General features: G+C 40.8%; 1 protein-coding gene across 1 annotated transcript in view; it reads left to right on the top strand.

The window, feature by feature from the left end:
• The window catches only part of TLNRD1 (talin rod domain containing 1), a 2,331-nt gene extending 1,832 nt beyond the window's left edge, over positions 1 to 499 (top strand). Inside the window, exon 1 of the mRNA XM_014889734.2 lies at positions 1 to 499. This exon is cut by the window's left edge and continues 1,832 nt beyond it. The gene's annotated coding sequence lies outside the window, so the exon portion shown is untranslated.
• Positions 500 to 8,059: the final 7,560 nt, after the last annotated feature.

Raw genomic sequence — 8,059 nt, 5'->3', positions numbered from 1 at the left:
AAAGTTTTTTATATCTGGGGAGGTGGGGGTATCTTAGAAAAAGGAGGAAAAAAAAGAGCTTTAATCGCGCTGGGTGCGGTTTCTAAAGTTTGTCTTGTCTTGTCTTCCGAAATTTCCCTTCTAAATTTTGCTGTTCGGTTGTGCAGGAAAAAGGTTACCTCAGTTCTTACTCATTTAAAAAAATGAAAAAAACCCAACAACACATAGATGATGGATGTAGCTACTATTTTGTTTGTTTTTGTTTTGTATGACTTTTTTTATTTTGCATCAAGTGTTAGGTTAGAAGTGCATTCGGTGTGTAGGAGTGGAAGGACTGGAGGTTGTGATTATGTTTTCCATGTGTTGATTTCCAAACTGGGGGAAAAGCTACTGTGAGTGTTTAAACAAACAAACAAAATTACACTATAACAAAAGTGATTTTTAATTTTTTTCCAATGTCAGTTTTTATCTTGCATGTACTGGAGTATTTATTTCATCTATTAAAATGTTATGTTTCTCAGATGCTTTTCTGTGAATCTCTTAATACTTGAATAATTGAACAACTAGGCCTGTTTGTATTGTATGTCATTTCCCCCAGGGAATGGGTGGTACAAACGTAAGTTCTCGACAGCAGCATACAGGCTTCAATTCAGTTCTTTTATTTTCATAAATACTGTCCCTCTCCCAGTACTACCCCTCCTCCTCAGGAGGCTCTGGCAGAGCTATTCCAGTTGTATCTGTGGACATCTGGGCAGTGCTGCACACACTGGGATTGCTGTGCACTGGCATTGCTTGGCATTGGGGCTGCTCTGCAGAGCACTGGTGGTTGCTGCAGCAGGGCACAGCCTGGCTTTGTTTGTCGTTATCAGCATTCACTGTAACCTTTTGAGAAGGTTTTGTATTTTAATTCTTGCAGGTGTTGGGGGCCATCTGCGTGTTAAATCTATGAGTTTCAGTATTATTTCTTGAAAAACTTAACTTTGCTGGTGCCGTGTGTCTTCTTGGGATTGTGAAGGTTTGTTGAAATGGGTGCTTTAATTCCTCCGAGGTTTGTGTTGGAGGTCCTCAGTAGAGATTTCTGTCAAAGCAGTTTGAGTTTGATGTTGAAGATTACAGGAGACCATGGCTAACTTTTGAGGTGCAGCCGATCTCCGGTTGAATTCCTTGGGAGGTGTGAGTGGAGCTTAGTGCATACTGCAGTGGTTCCCAGAGTTGCAATGATGAATGTTGTCAGCCTGGTCTTTGTGGCCCTGTTGCCTTCTCTGTGTTCTGTTAAAGGTAACTAGAAGAGCAAGTCTGGAAAGAAGGTTTTGTTTCTCTGTCCTGCTCCATTGCATAATTGTGGGGTTTTTTAATAGGTCTGCAGATCGAACCATGTTGAAAGCTATTGGAGGAAGCACCTTAAAAATGTTGTTACTGTGGCTTAAACCTTAACAAATGTTATTTATTCCTTTGAAGAAGGAAACCTTTGGGCATGGAAAGGACCTGGAGTAGTGAAAAGAATTTGTTTTATAGCATTATTGTTTCTCTTGAATATGAGGCTTTTGCTTAAGTGGAGTGAAACGTTGCTGGGTAGTGGACAGATACATCTGTTGGAGGAGATACAAGCTATATCTCTGTCTTCAAGGTTAGAGAAAAATAATTCCTTAAGTACAGTGGACCTCTTTGTGAGGCTTTGTTTATATTTAAATGGAACTTTTCTGGCTTTAGAGAATTGTATGAAGACTGTTCTTTGCTGTAATCAGCCCAGGCTTCTCTCCTGCAGGGCGTGATGTTCTCACCATGCAGTGTGTGCAGCAGAGGCATGGGTGCCCACAGCTGTGTGGTGAAATATAGAAGTCCTCTCGCTGTTTTTTAATAAATAAAGATATGCACACAGTGTTCTAACTTTGACTGAGATGCCTCCACAGGTATTTCCTAAGAGGCTCTCACGTGTGCACACAAGCGTTTTCCCATCTGTATGGCAGGAGCAGCTGTAGGGGTCCGGAGGGACCCGTAGGAGGCCAAGGCCATCTGCAGGGAGGTCCTGTGGCTCTGTGCTGGTGGCAGTGTCTGCTCAGCTGTCCTTTGTATGTCCCTCCCTGCTGGGTGTCTCCGTGGGAGCTGAGGCACGTCCCAAGCCGGCGTTGCTCCTTTTCCTGCTGGAAGGAGGAAGAGGGGCAGCGGCGGGCGCAGGGCGTGCAGGATGTGCTGTCCGTGCCGCAGACAGGAGGTGAGCAGCCCGCTCCGCCCTTCCTTTGCACGGATCCTGCATGGGACAGCCTTGGTGGCGACGGGCAGGGATGCTGCTGGCGAGCTGCAGGGCACAGCCATGGGCAGCATCCTTTAGCTCCTGGTGTTTTCTGTGACCGACATTGGTGAGGCCTCCTCCTTCCAGATTCAAACCAGAGAATTCTGAAGGGCAGCTCTGCAGCACGTCTGACGAAAAAAAGTAATGTCCCACTGGCTCTTTTGATGTTCCTACTTAATAGTTTTTGGTGCTGCTGAACTAATTAGATCCTTTTTGATTCATTTATACATTATTGAGGTTATATGGATCACAGTACAGCCTGCTTATTACCTCTGCTTATGAAAGGCACTGTATTATTAGCGATGATAATGCTGATTTTTTTGTTGTGGTAAGGTCTTCTTTGAAGTGGTTTAGTGCAATTTTTGTTTTAACAAGATTACTATAGATTCTTCATCCCCTTTCTTATTATATTTTTAAGTGAGGTACATGCATACATATATAAATAAGTACGTAACTTCTTTTTTTAATACTGAAAGAAACCAGACTGGCCTAGGTCTCCCTTTGCGTTTGTGTGTGAGTTCTGGAAGGATTCAGTTTTATAAATAAAGTGGGAAATGTAGCCAGGCCATGATTTTTTTTAAAAAAAATGCATATACACAAACAGTAAATTCACCAAAGTAACTTCCTGTAACATTTAAAATAATAGTAGTTTTAACAGTTCAAAATGTTCAGTCATTTCTTTTGAGAGTACAACTCACACAAACGGAGGCACACACTGCACCCTGGCCTCAGCTCAACTGTGTATCTGTCAAAATCTGTGCTACTCATGTAATTAGCACAGCAAAGTTGAAAAGTTTTGATGCCAACAAGCACAACGTGTACAGTGTGGCATTTTTCTGAGCTGAAAAAAGTGGAGTCCCACTACTAAGTGTGAACATATGTATCTATTTTAAATGTTGTAGTGCCACATTTATAGACTTAACATATCTTTTGATAATTTATTTGGAATTTATTCCTATAGAATATTAATTCTGACGGAAGACATTAGTTCAGTAGGTAGATTCATGTTTGTTTACTTTGTACTCTTAGGGCCAGAAAAAATACAAAATGGATGAGTTTTCAGGGTGCACTTGCAGGTCCCATGGAGGTCAGTGATTACCACTTGGCACTGTACTTAGTCCCCTGTTCCCAAATGCTTTCACACCATTTAAGTCAGCAGGTGCTGTGACTATTTCAATATGGACCTACACAAGCACGAGATGTTTTCTGATGTGGAGTCTTGAGGGGAAAAAAGTTTTAGGGTGCTTGTATCACATATGTCATAGACTACTGTAATAGTGCATTTAATAAAATGGTTAACTTATTTCTAAAGATATTATGCAATGCACGTTTGTAGCCAAAAAAACGCTGTCTCCACCACAAGAGAAGTAAGCTTGTTTTTTAAATGTAATAATTTTTTAACAGGGAAGAAGCTGCCACCTCTGTATTGTCTGTAAATTTGATACTATCTTGTGGTTGCTGCTTCAGCATAGGGAAGGTCATTATTGATGTAATACAGCAGTTGAGATTGAGTTTGAGATCAGAGCAGTGTGTTTTCTGATTCTAAAAAAAAAGTAAGTTCTGTAAGGCAACCAGTAAACCAACAGCAAAATGCTATTGGAAAGCAAGTACACTATTTAAGGGAACTTGCAAATGTAAAGCCATGTTATTTTTCAAAACTAAGAAAGAAAAAAAAAAAAAAAGACCCTGGGTCAGATAATTCCCTTCACTTTTTACCACAGGAAATGATCAAAGTAGCAGAAAATCTGCTCTTTTTGGCCAAACTTCTGTCAGAGACAGAAGGGGTTCAGCCAACACATGGTGTAGGCAGCCTTGCAGTAACAGGGGATGTGGCTGATGGGAAAGGAGGTGGGACCAGAGAAAATCTGTAGGGTAATACCTCTTATTAAACCCACAGGAATTTTCCTATTCTAGATAAAACAGTGGCTGATCCAATAAAGCAGATCTCAGACGGCACAACGTTTGTTTTGGGGCCGTCAGAAGGCTCTGAGTGAGGACGTGGGGCTGGGAGTGTTTGGGATGCTCTGTGTTCAGCAGCTGTGTTCCTGTAGGGAACCAGAGGTCTCTAGGGTGGCCCTAAGATATGTAAGAAGTACAGGCACAACGTGTACCTGCCAGAACAGTTTGGTGGGAAATGAAGGGGTTGGGTTTTATCTTTCTTTGCTTTCTTCCCTATCGGGCTCTTTGCAGACTTCACAAGCAGAAGCAGATGGTAGGGGCCAGTACATTTTACTTCTTTGTTCTTGCTGCCTGTGAAAGGTGCCAGATGGGCAATGATAAAGATAGAAATTCTCTTCCTGTAGCCCAGGGATAGCGGAAAACACAGAGCTTCAAGGCTGCCCTATCCTCCCAGAATCACCATAACATGTTTTTTTGGGCCCACTGTTTCACTCTTTGATTTTTTGCCAAGAAACTGACAGAAAATCCCAATGGCAACTTGACAGGGGCATTGAGGACCAGTTAAATATTTCCCATATGACACCAAACCACCACCAGGTTTGAACTGCTCACAAATGATCCAGAAAGTAGATGGGCTAGGTATGAAGTGTAAAGCCAGATCCTTCATATGAATAACTCAGAAAATTAAATACTGTCTACTCAGAGGTGTTTACTTACCTGGGAATTAGAATTATCATTTTTTTATATGTAAGACTGGTTCAAAAGTGTATTTAATTTACATAATTAGCAGCAGTACTTAAAACCATCTTCTTAATGAAGACAGACATCTATAAACATGAAGGGCCTTGTCCATGACTTTAATTAAATACTAATGTTTTCCAAACTATGTTCAAATGTTAAGGGTTGTTTTTTTTTGTGGCAAAGTAAGGAATTACATATTGATTTTCATTAATCTGAATATTTTCCTAGAGCTCGTTTTATTGTACTGGAGTCCTTTGAACCTAAGAAGGTTTTTTATTTTATTTTTTTAAAACCATGCAGAGTATGATGCTATATTCCAACAAGTCAAAAGCAGTATTTCAAGATTAGTGCAGAGGTTCCTGGGGTCTTTTGTCAGCTTGCCAGGCTCTTGTTCCTGTTCTAACGTAATTCTTAATAATTTCCTTTTATGTTAATAGAGACTTCTTGTGGCTGTAAGAATTGAAGTTGTCTCACTCCATAGACAGCCTGGTTCTTATGTAGATACTATTTAGATTATTTAGAAATCCTGCTGGTTGCCAGATGGAGCTCTTCTGGGTTTTATGTTAAATACTTGGAAAGCTAAATAGTTTGATTTTCCTCTCCTCCCTCCCTCAATAAAATAAATACTTGAAAAGTCATTACTAGCAACTTGCTTAAATTCAGTTTTAAAATCAAATTATTTTCAGGTGAAATGACTGGAAGTATGAGATGGCTCAGAGTAGTTGGGTTTTGGTTTGACTTACCTACCAAGATCTTAAACCAGCACTTTTTCTCCAGTTTTGTTTGGGCAGCAGGAACCTGAACTTTAGTCTGGGGATAGAGAACACAGCCCTGAAACCTGTTGGGCACTGACACTGATGAACGTGTTTCATACTGAATGCACACCAGGTGTTCCTCCAGGTCATGCAGAAGGTGCTTGGGAAGCACTGGGAGTCAGTGTCCCACTAATCATAATTCTGTTTTTGTCAACTTACAAAATGTCAAGAGAGCAATTCTGGCCCTCAGGGTTATGTTTTTAAGTACAGAGTAAGAAATTGCCCTTTCCTAGTCAATTTTTTTCAGCATGTATTGATTCTGTCTGGTTCACATTACATATAGGAAGTCTCTCAATTGGCTGTTCAGGTGCACTTTGGCCTCTGTTTGCATTCTGGGCATGCACATGATGGAAAAAAGTGAGAAAAGTCATCTCGATCTATATGTGCAGAGTGACAAATTATAGGCCCTGCAGCACTTCTGAATTGGCATGCAGTTAATGCTCTGGTCTTATTTAAATGCTTCAAATCTAGTTAATGTTTAAAAATTTACTTTCTGTTTAAAAATTTACTATGAAATCAATCTGTTCTGGCTATATTGGATTCATAGTTCAAAAACTTTATCCTCTTTCATCATCTTAAAGTAGTCACTGGTCTAAAACTCTTCAATCTCTGAGTCTGGCTTAAAAAACAAAAAGAAATTGAGCCCTGTATTTCAGTTTTAATATTTTTGAAAGTTTTAAAGCTAATGAGCTGACCTATTTTTAAATTACAGAGCATGGAAGAATAGTGGGTGTATTCTTTTTCATGCTGAAGTGAGCTATTGTTTCTCTGCTCATAATTAAAAACTCACTTTTTAGAAACTCAGATAGGTCCTAGGCATTGCAAGAAAGTCTGTAAGTGAAATTGCCTGCATGAAATTTCTTTAATACTGAGTTTAGACATGGATTCATTCAGATCTGTAATCTTGTCTTGGTCCTGGCATTACAGGAGTGTGTTCACCAGCCTGTAAATGGAGCTGGTAGCATGTGAGTGGGCTGAGGAGCAGTTGTTGAAGTGAGCACTACAGGCTCCAGAGACACCAGCACTCTGAAACTCCAGATAGGTGCTGCTGGCTGGGCACTGCACATTGTGATACTCTCGAGAAATTACAGTGAAATATAGGACTGAAAAAAAAGCTAGGAGCAAGAGAGGCTCAAAGGGACGACACAAGTTGGGCTTTTTAAGGGGGGAAAAAAGGAAAATGTTTGGTCAGAACTGTAGGAGTATTTAGGGGCTTAACTCCCACTGATTTTCGGTGGGAGGTGTATGTCTGGATGTTTTGTGGGCCTGGTCCTTTGTGATGAACTTTGAATGCCTGTGATTTTAAAATTAATCTAGGATGTTGGGTAGGCTCTTACTGAAACTCTAGGAAGCCAGGGAATCTGCAGTTGAAGTAGCAGCATGGACCATAATTGTGTTGCTGCCGTCCTGACCCTTCTGCAGGGGTCACAAGCTCTTGTTATCCTTGCAGGTGCCCTGGCTGGCAACAGGCCAGAGACCCAGCTCTACCTCATGTGTCTTTTGGAGCTGCCAGATGCCAGCATTGTGCATCTTTCTTTCACATCAGATTCACAGATTTCATCTCTGTACCTCTACCCCTCTGCTTCTGGTGCAACACCCAGATGTGGAAAAGAGATCCCTTTGTACTCTGTGCTCATTATCCCTGTGGAGGCCTCGTGTATGAGGATAGATCCTGGTAGCCAAGGGCCAGGTGGCATTAGAAACACACCTGTTCTCCCTGGATGCAAACTCCAACCACCTCCATGCCACGGACATCCTCTCAAAATGTGTCTGGAAGAATTTCCCAGATCTGTGTTCCCTGGATCTGCACTTCACACAGTCAGAGCTGTAATGCTCCTCAGAAGGAAGGGTTAGGTATTTATGAGGTGATTTGAGTTGGTGGGGAGGTGGGGGAGCTGGATAGTAGGTCAGTGGCCAGTTTAAAGTTATAGCCCTTGAGGTCTCCTTTTGGGCTTTTGTATGGAATTTTCTGCTTCTGTTTTACCTAACTCTGCTGTTTGCTAACCTGTGTATTGAGCTGATCTGCAGCTTTGAGTTTAGCATCTGAATTTACACTGCTCTGTTATATCTATTTATTGAAGAATCTCCTATAACTTTCCTATATTGGACCCTGAGGTTTCTTTTCTTATCTTGCCATGAGTTTTTTGTTTATGAAAATTATCTTAGGTTTCTCTTCAGCTGAAGAAAATAACTCCAAAGGAAACCCTATTTGGTGTATTTATCCAATTCCTTACCTATCTTCCTTTTATGGACAGTTTCAAGATAATTAGATGAAAATTACTTTCTGTGAGAAAGTAATTTTACTCCTAAATATCAAAGTCACAGTCTGAAACTT

The sequence above is a fragment of the Sturnus vulgaris genome, chromosome 13, assembly GCF_052056855.1.
Source record: "Sturnus vulgaris isolate bStuVul1 chromosome 13, bStuVul1.hap1, whole genome shotgun sequence".
NCBI lineage: Eukaryota > Metazoa > Chordata > Aves > Passeriformes > Sturnidae > Sturnus > Sturnus vulgaris.
Note: the sequence above shows the minus strand (reverse complement) of the source record. Positions and strands in the feature narration are given on the sequence as shown.